The following is a 22294-nucleotide window of genomic DNA, read 5'->3' as shown; positions in this document are numbered from 1 at the left end:
TGCCTCTGCTAAATTCCTCACCCTAACCTGACATGTCCTCCACAGCTAGCCCATGGACTTGTTCACCCATTCTCATAGCTGACTATTTTCGTGCTGCTTTCCTTCCTTCCATACACCACTTTCTATGGGCATTAGTTGTACTTCCGAGAAAGCAACCAATTCCCCAGCTTCTACTTATTAAAGTGCACCAATGGTTAAACCTGCTTTGACACAAAGTATTTTGGAGGATACTGTTCTGGGGAAGGTGATGGTGGAAGATAAATTCAAACAGAGAAGTACACTGTTATGGAGAAAGGAAATGGAAAAGTGCTGTCCAATATGCACTGCTGAGGCTACGGCCATTGATTTAGCAAAAGGTGCATCTGAAAGCAAAAATATTACCCAGACTTATTCATAGATCCACCAGGAGGCACTAGTAATGTGGATGTTTGTGCAGATACTGGAAGTAAAACTATACAGAAGCAGGACAGAGATACAGGTGGTATAATAAGAGTCATTAAAGTTATTTGCCACTGCAGTGACAAAGAGCAAGCTATGCAATGCAGGATTATTTACCATCCAAAGCCGGTCATAAGACTTTCATTTAACGAGGACAGGGCTTTAAACAGGAGTGAAATTTGAAACACCTGTGGGGTTTTGCATATAAGACTTTAGAATCTTAAATATTTGGGTAGTGAGAATTGTTTTCTGTAAAAACTTTTGAGGCCTGTATGTTGGCTAAGACATTTATGGTTGATTTTAGCAAAATATTTTTATGGAATATGTATATAATAATATGCAAGAAATTTCAAAGTAAAAAAAATGTCTGTGCAATTTTGAACAGCTGAAGTTGTTCAGGAGGAATGACAGAATGATTTTAAAGAAAAATTCCATGTTATACATAATATTAAATCAGTGATTGATGAATATCATTTGTGGACTGGGGTAAGGGAAGTCTGGGTTTTGCTTGATGCTGTAGGTAGAAAAAAAGCACTTCTGTGAAATGTATTATTTGTCAAAGGACTAAATAAGAGCAGTCATGAGCTGGTCTGATGGTATAGAGGGATAAGGGCCTGACCACAGCCCAGCTGACCCAGGTTTGATTAATGGCACAGATGACTGATGCAGTGGCAGATAAGGGATAGACATGCCCATTCTGGGTGGAAAGGAGCTCATTCATACACTCCCTAAGGGGATGCATGGTCCAAGGAGGGGATTTGTCCTTGGATGCAATCAACAAGAATGGGAGATGGGGAAAGAGAGTGGGTAGAGCATAATAAAAATGTGGATGGATGCACAAGTGAGCTGAGCCCCTGGGTTGCCTTTAGGTTCCATGACTGTCCCCAGCAATACTAGAGTAAGTCTGGTGGTTGGGAGAATAGCTCATAGACCTGACATGGACATTGTGAGCCAGGAAGGTAAAGGTGAGGTCTGATGGGACCAAAAAATGTATTAAAAAGGAACAATCATGTACTGACCTCAACCTAGGTCATGTTGTTATTATTGTATAAAATAGTATGCATGGAATATAACTAGAGGGCATTTCTGGTTCAGTTGTCCATCTATCGAACAATACTGTTCAAAGTACTAATGAATAAACTGATATTCATAACAGGTTTGGGGTTGGTATAATGGTTTATCTCACAGACGCAAGGTGCAGGGTTTGATTCTCACCTTTGAAATTAGCTAGACATAACATGGCCCACAAGTAAAGCTAGCCTAGTATTTACCTATAAACCTATGTGCCAAATGTGACAGTGATTGTATGGTTTGATATTGTAAGCCAAAATATAACTAATGAAAATGTTCATACAGAAATGGTACAAGAACATGCAGAGGTGTCAGAATAAAATTTCTTGACCACCAAAACATGAGACAACATTGTACTACTTGAGTCAAATTATGTTGCAAAGGGAAATTGAGACAAGATTTTAGAAAAAGAAAGTAAACTCTAATGAGACTAGAAATATATTAAAGGGAAAATATGGTAGCTGAAACTTAAAGTGGAAACTATTAGGTAGCCTATAAACAACAGAAAAGAAAAATGTTAATATCAATGTTATTACACTGAATATTATGTTAACAAAATTAAGGGGGATTTAAGAAAGTTTGCAGTACTGAACTGATGCAGAGGGTAGAAGCATATACTTTATCAGTATGTTAACAACAAGCCACTACAAACTTAACAATATGGTATTTGCCATAACTTCTAAAATATTTATAAAGGCCCTACTCAATATCTGAAAAATACAAAGGGTTTGTTTGGTGTTAAGTCAGTGTTTAACTGTAACTCAGAATATGTGGTATATATAGCTTCATGTTTAAGCTGTGACATCTTCTACATTGGTAAAGTAATGAGGAAGTAGTTACAGTGACAATATGAGCATACAAATGCTGTTAGAAATGAAAATAATTTAGATGAACTATTTAAACATTCAGTGGTTTGCAGTAATGCCAAAATATTTGTATTCTTGTAGTGGATTATCTCAAATTAAGGTGTAGGGGAAGAGACATAAATAGTCTGAAAAAAATGTATGATAGGCATGTTAAGTAAGCTTAATGCTGGACAATTACCAGGTCATAATGAATATGTCAACATCAAGTGTGTAATCAACCTAAAAAAGTTTGAATGGGCATTTTGCAAAGTTGATTTATGATGTTAAAAATGATGTTTTAACAAAGTACAATTTTATGTTTTGTAATATTTGGAAGGTTTGGTTAGTGGGTTAATATAATCTAACATTTCTGAAAACTATTTAAGGGCTGTGCTGTGTAATTTATTTTATTAATGGCAAAGGCATAAGTGCTCACTATGTTTTGGGTCACAGGACTTTCCAATTTTTCACTGATGTTTCTGGTTTACAGTTTTGTTGGTTTACTCCACTTAGCCACACATACACTTGGCTTTTAATATAATTATTGTTATTATTATTATTAACAATTTAAAATATAATGTGGTAATGAAGTACAATAGACATTTTATTGCAGATAACTGTGTTAGTGAAGAAGAAGAATTTCCAAATTCTGTTTTGGCAGGTAAGGCAAGTAAATGTGAGGAAACAAAGATGGCCTATGTGACAGATGGTACTTTGTTCTCCTACAATATTACAGACAGAGTGAATTTGACTGAGGTGTTTTATATTAGTTCATATGGATATAGTTGTTACAGGGAATTGTAATTTAAGAAGTGGAGGGTACGAAATTAATACAGGATGAAATGCGGACAGTTACTTTTAGGAATGTATAAGAGGTTTATATTTGTTAGAGAACTAGAAGACAGAAGCTGATTATTTCATATTTTCAGAAAAGTTAAGAGTGGCAGTTCTTTTCTGGTTACACAGCCATATAGACAGCTTTTGGTGAAATGTTTGCAATAATAAAGAGGGGAAAACATTATCATCTAACAGGTCAGTGCCATTTGACTCCAAAAATGATATTTGCTATGACACATTTATTTATGGAAGGACCACATTAGTAAACATCCTTTCTTGTCCTTCAAGGGTTGTATTTAAATACAAATATAGGAGTAACTATTAAAGCATACAAAGATGGCATACAGTTAGAAAAGAAAATATAATTGGTTGCAGTGTGAGATTTGATTATTTATTAGGAAACTTAAGTTAGAATATCTTTGAAAAACAGAAGAAATTTATGAATTAAAAATAAGATAGAGTTAAAGATTTAATGAAGGGATCATGTTAGTATTTAAGAGGTAAACAAAGGATGTGACTCTGTATTTAGGTAAATAAGAGTGGAATGCTGCTAACAGGATTTAACTGATAGTGAGTAGTAAATAGGTTCATAGGTGTGTACTAGGCTAATGGCCCTGGAGCCTTTACAAGCCTAGCCCATAAGATTTCCCTGGCATTGTGCCACCCGACCTTAGTTCCCAGTGCCCCTGTCGAGTAAGAGTCACTGGAGTGATCCCTAGGTTGAATTTTCTATTTCTCATCCACTCATCAATATTTCTCTTGAAGAGGGCCAGTGAGGGGCTCCGCTTAACATGTATCAGAAGTCTATTCCGTAGCATGGGCAGCCTCTGGGTTATGAACCTGTCCCTCCAGCTTGCTCTGTTGATTGTGGTAATGAGGCTGAGGTCTCTGGAGCGTGTACTGTGGATGGATTGGGATTTCTTTAGATGTAGCTTTTCTAACAGAGCTGGGTTAGACATGGCTTTGTAAGTCAAATAGAGATCGCCTCTAAGTAGGTGATATGAGACAGAGAATAGTTGGAATTTTTTGAGTCTGTCCATATAAGACAAGCGTTTAAGGCCTAGGATCCTCTTTGTGAGGTACTTTTGCAGCCTCTCCAGTTGTTGCAGGTGTCTAGTGAGGTACATGCCAAATGGGGCATTGTACTCAATGATTGGCCTAATGAGGGAAGAGTAGAGGGAGACAATGACCTCTTTCTTCCTGGATGCAAAACCCTTAGTAATGAGATGTGCCACATAGAAGGACTTTCTAACCACAGTGGCAATGTGGTAGTCAAAAGAGAGGTTGCTGTCAGCCTGTGTTCCCAGATATCTTATAATGCCTTCTGTGTTCAGTGGACCACCACTGATGTGGTAATTCATGGGAACCGGGTTTTTCCCAAAGGGGATGATGACACATTTTTTGGCATTGAGCTTAAGGTCATGGTTCTAACACCAGTCACTGGTCTCAGTGAGGCTTTTCTGTAGGATGTCATCATCATTTGGGGAGTTAATTATGGCACCCAACTTGCAATCATCTGCGAACTTTGTCAGCCAGAGTCCCTTCGTGTTGGCCTGGACTTCAGAGAGGTAGCTACCAAACAGTAGAAGACCCAGGACTGAACCCTGTGGGACTCCAGTTGTGACTGGTCAGCAGTCTGACTTGGAGTCTGCTACTTTCACACTGTAGGTTCTATCTGTAAGCCAGATTGCAACTCACCTAGTGATATAGGGGCTGATGCCCAGCTTAGTGAGTTTTTCTATGATTCCTGAGTGGGGAATGGTATCAAAGGCCTTGGCCAGATCAAGGTAGGCTGTATGAACCACCTTGCCTTCATCCACAGCTCTGGTGACTGACTCAAAGAAGTCAACCAGGTTGAGCAGGCATGATCTACCCTTCACAAAACCAAACTGTGTGGGATCCAGAATTTGAAGATTCCCTATATCCTTGTTTATTAGGTCTTTAATGATGCGTTCCATAGCTTTGCATATCAAACTTGTCAGGCTAATGGGGCGATAGTTCCCAGGGTCTGTAGTCACTCCTTTTTTGTGGAGAGGGATGACTGTAGCAGTGCACCATTTGGTAGGGACAAAGCCTGAGGTGAGGCTGTGATTGAACAGGGCACATAGGTAAGGTGCCAGTTCACTCTGTAGCTCATGTAGAACACAACCAGAGATATTGTCAGGTACCATAGAAGCTGCATTCTTGGCCTTGGACAGTGCTCTTTTAACCTGTGCAGCAGTAATACTGAGTGCCTGGCAATCTACTGGTATTGTGATTGGTCCTTTGGTGGGGGAGAGAGGGGTAAAGTTGGCACTGAATCTGTCAGCCAGTATACTGGCGATATCTGTTGGCTCGGTATAGGAGGTGCCATTGTGCAATAGCTCTGAGCAAATCTGGATGTTGCTGTGGAGATTCTTTACATAACTATAGAAGGCCTTGTGGTTGTCTTTACTATCTGCTGAAATTCTGTTTTCATAGCTAGCTTTAGAGGATTTGATGAGGGATTTCAACTTTTTGTTGAAGCTGTTAAGGGAGTTTTTCCAGTCTTCGGACTTCACCTTATTCAGCTTAGTTTCCTCCTTCTGTTGTAGAGTTTGTTTATGGCAGGGGACCACCAGATTGGCTTCCTTTTTTTGGAGGAGAGTGTCTTGGTTCTGTTGGGTATGGTGAGATCCATGCATTTGTGTACGTGTTTGTACAGGGCATTAGTGTATGATTCAGCAGACATGCAGCTGTCCTCCAATTACTTGGGTGCCATGAAGTTAGCCAGCTCTGTTTTAGTTAGCTTTGGAGAAGCTTTTCATTGTGGTTACCTTTGCAGGGGGGAGGGGTAGGAGGGATGTGGATTTCCAAGGTGATTAGTTTGTGGTTGGATCTAACCAGGGAGGAGTTGACTACTGGTATAGAGCAACGGTCGCCCATGTTAGTAATGACCAGGTCAAGGATGTTGCTACCTCTAGTGGGGGTAAGAACGAGCTGGTCCAGGGCATTGGAATTAATGAATTCCAGAAAATGTTGGGCAAGTGAATTGGTACACGAGTAGTTTTCCCAGTTAATAAAGGGGCAGTTGAAGTCACCCAGTATGAGAGTGTTAGGTTGGACCCTGATAATCTCCAGTGTGCTTAGGAACGTGGAATGTGAGTCTTGGGACATGGTTGGGGACCTATAGCAAGCTACGACCTGAATCGCTGTCTTACCCAATGTTAGCTACACCTGAAGTATCTCTGATGCATTATGTTGGGCTACCAGTCTGGAGGTGTGCACATCCTTTATGAATATGGAAACAACACCACCTTTGGAGCTTCAGTCCAAGTTCTGGGGCCAAAAGGTGTGGAATGAGTTATAGCCTGGTAGTGCAGGGGTGCTTTCTGCTGCCTTGAACTAGGTCTCTGTTATAGCACAAATGTCGATGTTCTCCATTTAAAGAAGTGCTTTGGGCAAGTGCATTTTGAGATTTAGACTTCTAGCGTTGAACAGCATGACCCGCAGATTGCATTTGTTTGTAGCTGTTACAGTGGTAATTTGGTCTTTGGAACACCGCCTAAAAAAGGCACTAGAGGGGTGACAAGAGCCTTGGCCAGTATCCGGAAGCCCAGGAGTGACAGATGCAGGCCATCTTTGGCAAAGCATCGAGGTCTGTCAATCATGTCATCCCAGGCGGACAGATACTGGATCCCCTTAGGTGAGTTATGTTATATGCGGGTGTGAGTACAGGTGAATGCGGCCAGCCTAGCTAGATAGAATTTTGTAGATAATTCTGTCATTTGTAAATATTAATATAAGCCATAGGCTTTTTCTTTTAAATGTAAAAGGACTGTATTGGATGTTGAACTGCAAAAATGTAACAACAGTGCACTCTGCTGTAAGAAAGATAAGTCAAGCATTTTATGACTGTCTTTGATCTCAGAGCTTGGAGCCAAGATGTCTAAATGAAGGAATTCTGGCTACTGTTTTGAGACCAGAGTTAATTGCTAGAATTTGCATGTATAATTTCTTTTATTGCTCTGGCTTCCTGACCAACTGTAAGATCAAAAGGGCTATTAACCTCTGAGTTTCTGTTAGCCTGGAAACCAGAAAGAAATGATGTAATCTGAAATGAATCAGTGGTACTGTGTTATTAATTTAAGGAGAGAGAGAGACTCAGAGCATTCAGCATTTGTCTTGAGAACATCCAACATCACCAGCACTGTCTTGCTCTATATGTAAGTTTATTTTAGAACTGTGTTTTCTCTTAGATATAGCTAGGAACCAGGAAGATTAGACTATTTTTTTCTGTAATGATGTCAGAAATTTTCTACTGTATTATTTTAAGTGTTTCTCTGTGATCTCTGAACTCTTGACTAGCACTGTGTAGTAAGAAGTATTGTCTTGTGTTTTTATTATTTATTATTAAATATTTTTAAACCTTTCAGCTGTGGCTGTTTTGTGTACAGATAATTTAAGCTCTAAGAGTACATTGCATGTATTTAGTAGTGATATTGTACAAAGCCACTCCAATAACCCTGCTGTTCAGTCACACTTACCATTTGGATAATAATATTGCACAGTATAATTGGACACCCTTTCATAAGGACCTTTTAGTAGCTGATAAATATTAGTGAGTGGTGGCAAGTAGTACTACCATATAGTCTGGGTAAAAGGGGCACAGCTGGAAAACCTGTGCCAGCTTTCACCAGGAGTGTCTGTGTGGTTGTATATAACTCTTATCTCAAAGTGTGTGTGTGTCGGCTACTTAGGCAGGGACACGAAGCACTGGTTGGACAGAGAGGGTGCTGGAGGTTTTAGCTTGCCCACTAGGCTGAGATCTGGACTCTATAGCTGTGCCAGTGGGGAGTCTTATTGGGGACCTGCAAAGAAAGGGAGAAACCAGCCCCAGACTGACTGTGATCTCTGTGTGCTCTTAAGGGAAATTGTACTTTACTGTGTGTGTGTGTGTGTGTGTGTGTGTGTATTTATTATCCTTTCCCTATTTTGACGCCCCTCACTGGTGTTAGTGGTGAGGACGGAGGCTCCTTGATTGCTGAACCAGTGCACGGGCATCACAGCAGGTATGGATTTCTGCATTCAGTTATTGCAAAAGTCATGAATGTTGATTGGAAAGTTAAGTCCTTAAGTGAAATGGAATAAAAGCAAATGGAAATAATTATTAATATGGAAAAAGTATTAAAAATAGAAAATGGTAATAGTTTTGAGGAGAGTACATAATCAAGTTTATTTTGTATAAAGATACAGGAGAAAAAAGGTAAATTTTTTGTTGCTGTTCTTAATGAATGGTTGCAAGTGTTTACAGAGAAACTGTTAGGTTTATATGTTAGAAGGATGAGATGTGTTTACAGAACTGGAGGTCATTCATGTTGTTATGGTTATTATAAATTGATGAAAATAATATGGAGATTATGTAAAATTAAAACAGTTGAATTCACCTTTTGGTATTTAGGTGAAACTAGTGAAAGATGTTAAATTTTATTAATGAAACAGATGATGAAATACTTAAAGAAAAGAAGAAATTAAAAGTGTTCATGTTTGAGGTAGAAAAGGCTTTCAGAAAAGTATACCACATACAGATATGAATGTTGAAGGTTTATGATATTGGACAGAATGTTATTATTATTATTTTTGATTTTGGTCAACTTATATAAGGCATGAGTTAGTTAAGGCACTAATAAATGTTAGGTTTGGAAAGATGATAAAATCAGGAAAAGGAATCAAGCAAGGTTGCCCTATAAGTGGGACATAGTTTAATTTTAAATACAGTAACTGAAAAATAACAAGACAAATTATCTGATGCTAAATAGGAGACAGAACAGGTATGTAAATGCTATACATATATGGATGATTTGGTTTTCTAGTAAAAAGACAGAAAATGGATTATGAGATACAGAGGAAGAAAAAAATTTGAGTTATATGGGTATGGAATACATGCAATTAAAGAAAATCTACATGCAAATATATAGAAGATATTGAGATTGGTGGGGTATATTTTCCCAAACAGAAATACTAAGATTGATTGGAAAATGAGGAAGCAGTGCAGGCATCATGGGAGAAGATATTAACATAAATTAGGGATGCAGTAAGGTTATGGAGAACATTTAAGCTAAGTTTCAAAGAAGTATATTTGATTAATTTTATTTAATTTATTTTTATTTATTTAACATTTGTTTACTGGGAAAGTCCGACTGGACACAGATCCATTTTCAGTTGAGACACAGGGAGAAAAACTGCAACAATACAAAAAACAAACATTATACCACAAGAAAATTACAGAGTATAGGTCAACAATGAAACTACACATTGCAAAATATAAATAACCAAAAGAGATGACACCTTAGCAATTTTAACAAAATTTGTACATCAAAGAGTATACGGTATTATACTAGCATATATATTAGAAAGCACAGTATGATATTTTTGAGGAAGACATGAAATGATTTGAGGTAACAGATTAAGTATATAAAGGGAAGGAAGAAGGCATAATTGGATAGTACTGTAAAGTGCAGAGCTAAAGAAAGTCTGAGGGCATATATAAAAAGTGGAGAATATAGAGTTAATCAGGTGGGTAGCAAGAGCAAAGCCAGGACTTTTCTAAGTGAGTAAATATATTTTTTTAAATTGTACTATTGTGCAGATGGAAGTGATGGAAGTGGGTAGTTTATTCCATATTTTAGGAGTGATGTTAGAGAATAAAGATTCTCCAACTGAGTTGTTAGCTTTGGTGAATTTAACTAGTAGTTTGTCACTGGAATGGAGTGTTCTAGTGGTGGTGTATGGTTGCATGAGATCTTGAAGGGCTGGGGTTTTATCTGGTTTATGGAGTATTTTATGGGTGAAGGTTAGTTGCTTGTATTGGAGGAGCTGAGGAAGTTCTAACCAGTTTAGTTGTCTAAGGGCTGTGCAATGGTGTGTTTCGTAGGGGGAGTTTGTAGCAAATTTGGCTATTTTATTGTAACATGAGTCTAGTTTAGTAAGGTCTGATTTGCGTAGGTTGGTTAGTATAGGGGAGGCGTAGAGTAGGGGTGAAAGGAGGATCTGGTTAAAAATGTCTTGTTGCTGTAAAGGAGGCCTAATTTTTTATGAACTTTTTTGATAGTTCAGGATACGTGGATATCAAATTTTAGATTGTTGTCAATTTTGACCCTAGCAGTTTGATATGGGTCTATATTAGAACATCGACTTTTTAAAATGTCGAATGTTCTAATATCGACCCCTATTTAGTGAACGTTGACAACATCAAACAGTCAGAACAGCAATTTTTTTCCCAGGGATAAAATTTGCTGTTTCGACACACATACACACAACACAAACACACCAAACAAACAGCAATCCACACACATACTAGTAAGACTTTCCTGGTAAACAAATGTCAAATAAAGGTTATGTGGGGGGGGGGGGGATCTTGCGTCTGTCGTCCCCTTCATCTGAGCCACTGATGGATGACTTCATTGTGGCAATCTGTTGTTCCTTGGACAACTCATCACTTTCTCTTGGTTACTCTTGTGCTGTTCCTTGGGAAGCCATGAAGGATCGAGATGCATGTACATCCTCTATGACTATTCATCTGCCCTTGACAGGAAAGGGAGAACCACACTTGCTAGCACTTGTCTTGAGGGGAGACCAGATGATGCTCCTTTGCTAAGAAGAAGAGCTTGATTCTTAGGTAAGGCACTGTCCCTCAAGAGGGTCTTTTGATTGGGGGGAATCTCATGGAAAAAGGAAACATAAAGTTAAACTTTGTTTTTTCCTAAAGTAGATAATGAGGATTGGCTGGTCCTTGTTAAAGGTTTATTTAAAGTCTTTATAGGCTGAGTCTTTCCTACATTTAAAAAGGAAAACATTTTCCTCTCTCTTACTTGAAGACATTTATGGTGTAAGGCATGAATATGGTACAACATGCAGTAATAAAAATAAGGCATTTTTAATCATAACAAACAGCAGTGGTAACAGCCGTGAATATGGAAACGGGGGAAAAGACAGAGAGAAGTACCATAAAAAAACAAAAACAAAAAACAGAGGAAATATTAAAACTACTGTGAAAATAAACCACAGGAAAATATTACGACAGGCAACAAAAATACCTATCCTTTACCACTCTATTAGTCTTGTGAGGAAGCAATAAATCAGAGCAGAAATGATACACTGGAAAAGTATTCTTATGAATAACTCTGTTTAATAAAATACTTAAAAACTGAGATGAATATGAGGTACACATTTACTAATACATAATGTGCAACATGCACACACCCAAGAAAGTAGCAGGATGCACTGTACTCATTCTCTCACTTTCAGGGTCATTCATAAATTACATGTGCAGGGGTCATTTCTATATGTGTCAATCGACAACCAATATATATATATAAATGATGTCACTGGCAAATCTGCATGCCAGTCAGTCATGCATCTTTTGCATAGGACATTCATAAATTACATGTGCAGGGGTCATTTCTATATGTGTCAATCGACAACCAATATATATATAAATGATGTCACTGGCAAATCTGCATGCCAGTCAGTCATGCATCTTTTGCATAGGACATCACGGCCATTTGGCATGTCAGTCACACATACCATGCCCACTTCTGCACAGTCAGACCAGGGGGTACAAGGATACAAGTATGCCATATTTTTCTGATACTACTTTCAGAATAAAAGACTTGTTTAGTGGAAACATAAAGAAATACCAGAATCACAGAAAATATATTAATATTTGATACAGGTGGATTTTCCCCAACCTGCAGCTGTTTCTCCTGTGTTGCCAGCCTAATTCATACCTCTTAAGCTCTAAGCACAAGAAATATGGACAAAGCTAAAAATAATGGGGTGATAAAGGCCTACAAATAGGGACAGATTTTAAATATTGTACTTATAAACTTATAAAGTTGCTAGAATAACAGGTTTTGTGTTAGCATGAATTTTCTGAACGTTATAAAGTGTGAAACTCAAATAGCTGTAGTTCTCAGTGATTTGCCAGGAAACCACAAACTTTACGAGGAACATAAATATGAGGCAAAAATCTGGACATTTTGTGAAAATTTGGACAGTTGAGAGGTATGCCTGGTAGCCAGCTAACTGCTCCCAGAAAGTCTGATAAAGTATATTATGTGACCTAGTCTAACAAATTAATATTTTTAAGCCAAGGTCAGATCCTTCAGTAATTAATCTGACAAAACAAACTTCTACCAAACTCCTTATGGCATCTAGCCCTATTCCTTCTGATAAGTTGGGAAAAGCCATTGATTAACTTGGAAAGAAAGTCTATACTTCTTTAAACTTAGCCTTTAGAATAGTGAATTGTCAGGCTCACGTCTAAGTTTCTGCTGGCTTCTTTTGACAGTATGAGAAAGTTAATTGCTGCCCTTTCTTTTTCAGAGGCTAAAGCATCTCTGAATTCATCGCTGTCCTTTATGTCTCACTTAACCAAACACTATCTAAACTCTGCTCATGACACTGCTGACGCTATTTCTAAAGCAGCTGACACTGGTTCAATGATGAAAAGATTTTCCTGCCTATATTGTCAGAATTTACCTGAGGATGTCAAAGCTGAGATCCTGAATACTGCCCTGGAAAAATATGTGTCATTTGGTCCTTCCTCTGCTGAGGTCCTTTGATGAAAGGGAAAAGTCAATTCAGGACATTTCCCAGATTTTTGAACCCTTCTTGTCAAAATATAATAGAAACGTTTTTTCCAGTTCTGATTTGTTTTTCAGGAAACAAATACACATTCTCAACAAATCACAGGCAAACAACATTTAAAAAAAGAAACTGCATGTAGTTTCAAAGAAGAAAGGAGGGTCCTCCCAAAACAGAGTAAGTCTAAGAAAACAGACTGACTAAACCCTGCATTTGTGTTCCTCCTCCCCACTCTGGGAATTCTACAAGGCTTTCCAAAGTCTAGGTCTTTACTTTCCTCTGTGGGACTATATAACTTCACTCACTTAAGTTTTCTGAGATATCTTAGGTATCGACCTTAAAAAAAAGTGTCTGTAATTGATGAGATTAGAATTGTCTGTGATGAAAATGGCTGTGTGCGTATGGGAAAGGGTTTGCAGTGTATTTGAAAGTAACAAGTTAGCCATAATCTTTTTCACTTTCCATTACAGTCAAACATCAGCATTCTAATCAATAAATGCCTATCTGTGGCAATCTGACCAGGATACATATGAGAGCAGATAGAGTTTTTGGCTGTGATTCATCTGTGCAGAGTCTTCCAAGAGGGCCTGTTTCAGACAATAACTAGACTTAAAACAGTGGGATAACCCTAAATACCAAGAAGTGTATAATTATTTCCTTTGGTAAGCAGGACTCCCCTTCTATCACATATACAACAGACCCCTGAAAATGAATACCATAGTTAAGGATCAGAGATCTTATATTCGACAAAGAAATGTCCTTTGATCAATAAATATCCACTGTTGTAAGGAAGTCCTTTTTCATCGCCTAGCTCATATTTAAGGGTCTTGCATCCAGATCTATGGATGTAATCATTCTACTGTACTCAATACTCATTAGGCGGATTTTGAGTAAAATGCCCCTTTTGGTATGTACCTGTCCAAATGCTTGTCACCGAGAAATAGAATGACCACAATGCTAACTCACTAAAAATATCAAGGTCCTAAATCATAAAAACTATGCAGATTGCCTCAAAGCCTTGTCCCTCTTCTCAGTCATACAGGCTACTAAGTGGTGATCTATGCCTCGTGTATAGAACTTCAGCAGACCATTTTGTATCAGATCTATTACACATTTACAAGTCCAATGGTATAAATATCCACTCAAGGGATCTCAATTATTTTTGTAAATCAAGAGAACATGTTGAAAGAATAGGTGTGTATTACAAAGAATACCTCTTCTATGGAACTATCTTCCAGACCTTAGAAGGCAAATCACTTATGTTTCTATTTCAAGTGCAATTTGGATGAATGAATGGATAACCAAAAATTAATTCCCCATTTAACAACTCTGTCTCTCATGGATAGGGGAAACATGTAAATGTCTCAACTATCATGATAATGTAAAGTTGGGCTTCTTAATAGTCACACAGATCAACAGCTTAGTAAGTACATATGACCCTATGAATGTACTTCCTGTCTGTGTGCAGGTTTTATCCATGTCTTTTTGGTCTCTTTTGAAGATTCTCAGCTATATAATGCTCTGGCCATTTGTACTTTTACTTTAATCCCAATTTAAAACTATAGGGGTATGCAGAAGGTAAATATCCCTTTTTGGAGGGTCAGAAAGGCAGGTACTATTCCTAGAAATGATTTACATATTCTTAAATTTCTCTTCTCAGTTTATTGGGAACTACTATTTTGTTAGCTTTGAACATTAAGCTTTAGACTCTGTATTTTTCCCTGTAAGAAAAGATAAAAATAAGACTGAATTTCTTTTCTTACTCAAGAATTTTTGGCCAGTGCATCATTAAATGAAATGGTTGTAAAAACATCTTTAAGATGCATCTAGAACCCCATGACTTTAGGTATAATTCGTTATATCTGCCAGGCTTATTATAGTAGAGTCTTTGCCAAAAAGGTATGTTAAAAGTGGTATACCTTAATTTATTTGAAAGGAGGTTGTACGATGCACCAAACTGCGAAAGTACAACCTCCAGTTTTCTGAAACGTTGAGTGACAATGTTGCAAATTCCAATGAGCAAATGGACATTGGCATTCGTTCATTTGAATTTGGCATTTCAGGTGCAGATAAGAACTATAGTGGGATCTTGGAGTTCGTATATTAAAGTAAGGGAGAGCAGGGGGGCTTCTTCCCCCCTGCATAACAATGTTTGGAGATGTTTGGAGTTCAAAAATGGTCGAATCTGGTTTTCCAGATTACCATTTTCAATATTTTGCTTTCGGGATATGTTGATTTTCGAGATGTAAAGTCACACAATAGTGTGATCATACAGCTGCCTTTCAAGTAAATGAAGGTATACCATTAAAAGCATGGGGAGAAGCTCAAAAGCAAGACAAAATGTGAAAAAGCAAGAAAGAAGTAATGTATCTGGATGGTGTGGGGACAGGATGATGAGAAACATGGGAGGAGCATTGGGGAAGTGCAGGTGGAGGGGCTAGTATGCAACAGAAGGGCCCATGAAATCCTTTGTCTATGGCTACATTTCACCCAAGGCTGACCTTGTTGATTGCAATTCAGAAATCTGACATGTATATCATTAGTAAAATGTCTATAATGAATGGGTACACACACTGAGGCAGTCTGTGGATCAAACTGAATGATTGCATCTGTTGTTTGATTACAGGTGATGATCACTGACCTGCTGTAACAGAGCCTCACCTCATTCCAGTTTGGCCTACTCATTCAGTTGCTTCCTGCAGCCCCCCCCTCCACTTGTTTTGAAGTCACCGACTAACACTGTGAATCTGGAAAACTTTTAGAAAATGCTGTAGTTGTGACAGAGTACAGTAGTTCTAGTTTGACTACTGAAGTGCTGTTGAAGATTTGTAATGAAGAGTCTTTTCAGAATCTTGACAGCCTCTAGTAGAGCATTGTCATGAAATGAGTAACAGAACAGAAAAATGGTGAGATGGCAGCTCCAAAGATGAACCACTTCAGTTTTCAAATTTGCAGATTGCTCATCTCTACTGAGGGAACCAAAGTGTTTGGTCAGAGTAGATAGCCGAGTAGTATGAAATGCATTAGACATCAGGGAATGTTACTAATTCTAGCCTCTCAGAAGTATTGAAAAAATAAAATAAATCAGAATGTTATAAGACAAAACCCTTTATGATTTTGCTTTAAAAGAAGAATCCGCTGAATAGAGTGAATTTTTCAATGAGATATGAAAACCATTAGGTAGCCCCATTGAACTGCCAGTGGATGATTTTTCACATGGGAAGCATCAAAACGTGAAGCATATTTAGTAAATCTGGAAAAATCTGAATTTTGCTAAGCAGTTTTAACAATTTTAGTTAAAAAACAAGTTTCATCATGGCTAAGTATCTTTCAGCAAGGCTTTTTGACTAAGGTGTCACCATTGTTGTCATTGTCATTTAATTAGTTTCTTGGGTGACGACCATAAGGGCCTTTTTAAGCTGAGACATGCATCCCAAATCTCTGACAAGTTCTGGTAGCCTTGATAAGTGTAAGCAGGGGCTTAGGAGATGAAACATTTACAAGATGGGGCCTGGGAGATGAACCATTTACAGGCTGTCTCTGTCCATTAGACATGGATGCCAAACCAGGAATCCAAACCAATTCCAACATCATTCACCAACATGAATTTACAGAAAATGTTAAACAATCATGTAACCAATCAATAAAAGAAAACAGATATCTCAGAACACTTTATGTAATTATATAAATAAATTTAATAAAAAAAGTAAAAAGATGAACAAATCAACAATATAATAAATCTGGACACCATGACATGTTTTATATATAAAAAAAAGAAACGAACAATAAATTAATGCATCTTAACATATACGCCTGAATAGTTTAACATGGTGATAGAGGGAAAAGAATATAAGGTCATCTGGTATGTCTACATGTAGTAACATTGTATTCTCAGAATAAGAAATTAAACAAGAATTAAAAAAAAAGATAAATTTGGTAACAGTTTGTAAGTGTTAAATGTTACACATGGTACTGGAATAATTGGAATAATCCGGAAGACATTGGATGTTGAGTCTGACATAACCAGCAGAAGTACAAATGGCACTTAAATAATAATAATAATGATACTACTACTAGTTATTATTAGTATTATTATTATTATTATTATTATTATTATTACATGGGTCCAGATGGCTTTCCTACCAAATTCTACAACTGTGGAGCCCAGAAACTATATTACTTATTAGCTAAATTGTTTCAAGTGGCTCAATACAAAATAAAAAAGTTATCATTTCAGTGAATGTCGAGACTAATACTTCATTCAAAAGATAAAAACAACACAGAACATCCAGCAAATTGTGGACTAATTTCAGGATAAATACATTTATCATTCTTGGAAAAGTACTGACCAATAAGATAGGTGCAATGTTAGGTAAAATGAATTAAAAAAGACAATCAGGATTTATATGTGACAGACACAGTGTATATACCTGTCAGTCCCTATTTAGTATTTTAAAGTAGAAATGGGAAGCTGATGACACTCATGTCAGCATTATTTTATTTGAAACCACAAATGCATTTGTCTCAGTCAACAGAGAGTTCATGTTTGAAGTTCTTAACTAGAAGTTTTGTTTACTAGTTCCTGGCTTAGTTAAAAGTGATGTACAAGGACCAAGAAACAGACATACATATTATTAAATAATGCTATGACAGACAGTATAAACATCAGTAGGTATAGCAGATCTTCATTTGTATTCTAGTTATTGTAAGTCTTGCTTTAAAAACTCAGGAAAGAACCAGGGGTACCTGTTTAAAAGAAAAACAATGATTTTGGATTAGATTATCTGCATTGTGTACAGATAGCAGAAAAGGCAGACAAAATCCTACCAGTAGTGTTAAAGTTATTCTAGCATTTTGGAGAGTGTTCAGGATTGATTTGTTACAAAGAAAAAAACTAAAGTTACTAGAACAGGGAAAGAAAGAGGTATGGGTATCTGTGGTGAGGTGAAAGAAAAATCCAACCTAGTTTATTTAGGTTTACTATTAGGAAAATAATTTCAAGATACACTTGACAAAATATTCAGAATATAGACCAGAATATCATGGACATTACTGCAACATAAAAGCTAAAATCCATATTTGGGCTGGGAAAATCTATATATTTTAGGTTATGATTTCAGTACTTATTCTGTATCCAGTAGACTTTTACCCATTTCACTTGGTCATGATGAAATGGTTAAATAAAGAGTAAGGTTAAGAACTTTGTAATACATTTAATGGATCAAGAATAGCCCATTATAGGCTAATCATGTTAAAACAGCAGGGAGATGGGCGTGCCATATGACATACATAGCTACTATTAACTTGTTTCAGTGGGTTAACTTAAGCAAAAATGGTTTCTCTTACTGCGGATGCATCAGATGAGGCCAGACTGGCACACCAAATGTAATTTGGAGTTCATGGTTATCAGATTAGGAAACTGTTTTTAAGAAAGAGTAAAGATGATGTGGGAAATAAAGAGTTAGACTAAACTGAAACATTCACCTTTGGATAAATAGAAGCATATTGGAAAATGGAGAGGTATGAAAATTTATACTGACATATTAGAAAGAAATACATATTGACGCAGATATTAATTATTTGGTAAACGGAAAACAAATGGGAAATAATAGAAAATATTTGTCTGACAATTACAGACTGAGGAAATATGTGAAAGGTGTCATTTCTTTCAAAAATGAGCATACATTTGGGATCAGCAGATGAAACTATTACGTAAGTAGTTTTTAACCATTTTAATGATGTTTAAGGAGAAAGGAATATAAATGCAAAATGGTGAACATGTAATTATCTTATGGTGAACAATGTACGCATGCTTTCTGACTATATTATATAAAATATATCTGGGAGCAGAAGGCACAAAATGCATAGGGTATAATGTGAGGACAAAACAGAAATATCACAGAATTTTTGCATTTGAGGAAAAAAAGAAATTTTGCATATTGGGTATTGTAGTTGACCAATATGGCTGGAGTAATACACAGGAAGTAAGCAGATTGTTTCTTTCATATGTCACTAAATCCAGTATAGCCAAATGGTAGGAAAACAATAGCACTGAGATGAACTAAATCATGAAAGCATACAAGATGAATGGAGAAACAAAGCTTTAACCTGACTTATCAAAAACCTTGAAATATTATCATTTATAATAATTTATATTAAAACAAACCTAATATTAAGACTGCACAAGATTAATCTACTTAAATACCATAAATAATATAGAGGCTTATGATGAGGGTTTTCAATCATATCCAGTTTATTATCGATTTGAAATATGGACATCAAGAAATTCAGCTCTAGTTCAAAATCATGGGAGGTGAATCTTGATGTCCATGCTGAGAACATGTTACAAAAATGAATATGATGGGAGTGACCCAATCTTAATTCTTTGTAGTGCATGATGCTTAAATTGCTTCCATGTACTACAACAGTTAAAAAAAAAGAAAATAAATGAAGGGTCATTAAGTGTTTTACAGCTTTGAAAGTTGTAACACACTTACTATTGTCACATAGTGAACCTCCAAAATATAAATACTATTTAAATGAAAACTTAAGACTGATACTTTATTATGATTTGCATCTGTTTTTGAAGTCTAGTTGTATGCATATTTGACTCACTCCATTGAAAGTGCATGTGCTGCTTCACAGTTCACTGAAAGACTTCACTAAAACTTCACTATTAACAGTATCACATTCATATGGAAAGGGCAGGGCACCCCAAGACTGAGATTTGCAATAGCTATCACTGCACACTTGAGCCACTGGTATGGGTGCTGAGTTAATTCAGTTTTAGTGCTTATTTTTTCTTATTTTAAATCTGCATAAAAACTGTTTTAAAATAAGAAAAAGAAAGAAATTCTCTGTTGCAGCATACCTGCAAGGTAATTATTTGGCTAGTACACAAACTGTACTAGCCAAATAATTACCTCAGAACTTCTCATTGTAATCAATGGGATCTTTAACCTAGAAGTTTATCAGCATTAATTATTTCTTTTACCCCACAAATGCAATAACAGGACATGGGTAGCCACCCAATATAATAGAGTCAGAGCACTTGCAATCATTTGCCCACAGAGCTTAATTGACCATCTCTAGTGCAACTGCAAGCATCTTCAGAGATGGTTTCCTCTTGCAGGCAAGTCTTTTATTCTGCATTCTGACAGGAAAATGGACAGAACTGTGGGCTGTAGTAATAATATACATGGCCGCCGCAGAATACACTTTTTTTGTACTTTTACTATAATCAATGTGGGGACATTACTGTAACAGCAGCTTGAAATACATTACTGGAGTTTTTTTAGGAGAAGTCAATGTATGAAATCACAAAACAGGGTGATCACAATTAAGTGATCTTTGATGTGGCTTGGAGTGGGTGTGGGAAGTGTCTAAAAGCTCCAATGTGAAATATACTTGCTATGTACATTTTTGTCACTTTTTCTGTCCAGAAACCAAATAGAACCATTGGCAGTGGTAACAGTACAGTCTACTCACAATTCCATATACTTTCTGATAATTTAATTTTTATGGCAGTTGACATGGGTTGGTGTGCCCTAAAGGAGCGAGTAGAAATGTATTACTGTGGCTGTTACTTCACCACTATTGGCAATCACATATGAGAAGTGATTACCAGAAATGACTGTTGGTGGATAGGAAGCAGGCTGTATGGAAAGACAAAGAGCAATTTCAAGATCACTTCTGAATTATTATTGATATGGTTGACTGGAGGGACAGTATCTGTCAAGGAAGAACACAACTATTTTATTTGTGCAATTCCTTCTCAGGAAAAGGCAGTGTACCCTTTCAGAAAGGACACATTTCACTGGGATGGTTTGCATATGTTTTGTACCAAAGTATTTTATGAGTAGACCAAGCATTCTTATTGTGAGCACTTTCAGTGAACTGGCACATGGTATCTTATATACAGTTAGAATAGCCAATTTTTCAGGGCACTTATATTGTCACCGTCTGTTACTATGCTTGTTTTCCACCCAAAAGCTAGCTGATCTCAGCATAAAAGACTGGTTAAAACTAATGTCCAGAACTTGTGTATTACATTTTCATTACATGAGAAGTAAAAATCATCCCACAGATTCACGAAGGTCCATGCAAGAATAAGACTATTCTTGCATGGAGGGGTTCATGTCCGTTTAGAACAGCAGCGCACCTTGCATATTCATGAAGGTGCACTGCTGTTTAATCTACACGGACAAGAACCACGAACGAGTGCAGGGGGTGTGTCCGAATAGCGCACGGACACTAAACACACCCCCTGCACTCAGAAAGTGCCATAAGGCACTTTCTAAGCCAAACTGACATAATATTAGAGATTTGCTCTAATTTTGTCCACAGACACTGAAATGAAAAAATGATCATTTCAGCGTTCGCGGACACTGAAATAAAAGCGGCAACAAGAAAGCAATGCAGGGGGTGTGTGACAGGTTCTGTGACACACACCCCTGCATTGCTAAAGTGCTGTACGACACTTTTGCAACCTGCTAAAGCAGGAAATGTGTGCAAATGCACACATAACGGGGGATAAATCCCCTAAAATTGAAAAAACACAGCCCCACAAACATAGAAAGTTGAGAGAGAACAGGTCATGCATCAGCATGAATCATGTAACGGTAGAAATCTGAAAGCAAGTGTATGTCAATATTCCCTCACAGTAGTGCATGTTAACAAAGGCACAAATGATGGGGGGAATAAATACTACATTAGGGACATGCCTGAAAAATTGCCCCACACAATTAGGAAGTTGATAGATAACAGGATATGTATTAACAGGAGTCCCTGAAGGATAGAAGCCTGAAAGCCAATTCAATGCCAGTATTTCACGACTGCAGTCCCAAGTAGTTGTCAAAACACCACAATACACACCCATATAACCTAATAATATCATAATAATATATACTTTTTTACAGTAGCCTAAGGAATGTTTAAGTGTACGTTATGGCCGTCTGCTTAGCATAGCTTAAACATCCCATAGGAGCTAAATGCAAATAGACAAGTGAAATTTCCAAGCTGAGGTAGGGTAGTGGTTAGAGTTGTTGCTTTATATGGAGGCATTCATGGATCGCAACCCAAGACAGGAAACTTATTTTCCTATGTGAAAGTAGAGTTAAAATTATTTTAGTAAACTTAAATTATGTAGCAACCATTTTTTTGTCAACCGGGGTAGTGTAGCAGTTCCAACAGTGAGATATCAGTGTAGAAAAGATGTAAAACCCCCATATAAACACAAGTGCCCCATACAGTACAGTCACACAAGAATATAACTTAATGGAGGCACATAGGGGGATGTCATGGAAGGTAAACGTAAAATTATAATGTGTATATAAATATTATTTTATAATATAAAATTATAAGTATAATATGCTTAAACATGCCTTAATCACTCGGTATCCATCACAGCTTGTTCTGCCCAGCAACAAAATAGTCAGCCCTGCCACGTCTTGAACCCGGGATGCTGTCCTCTACAATTACAGCAAAATACCACTCCA

The sequence above is a fragment of the Protopterus annectens genome, chromosome 8.part1 (assembly GCF_019279795.1).
Source record: "Protopterus annectens isolate FY-2018-M chromosome 8.part1, PAN1.0, whole genome shotgun sequence".
In the NCBI taxonomy this organism is placed as follows: domain Eukaryota; kingdom Metazoa; phylum Chordata; order Ceratodontiformes; family Protopteridae; genus Protopterus; species Protopterus annectens.
The sequence above is the reverse complement of the archived record's forward strand: the minus strand, read 5'-3'. Positions refer to the sequence as shown.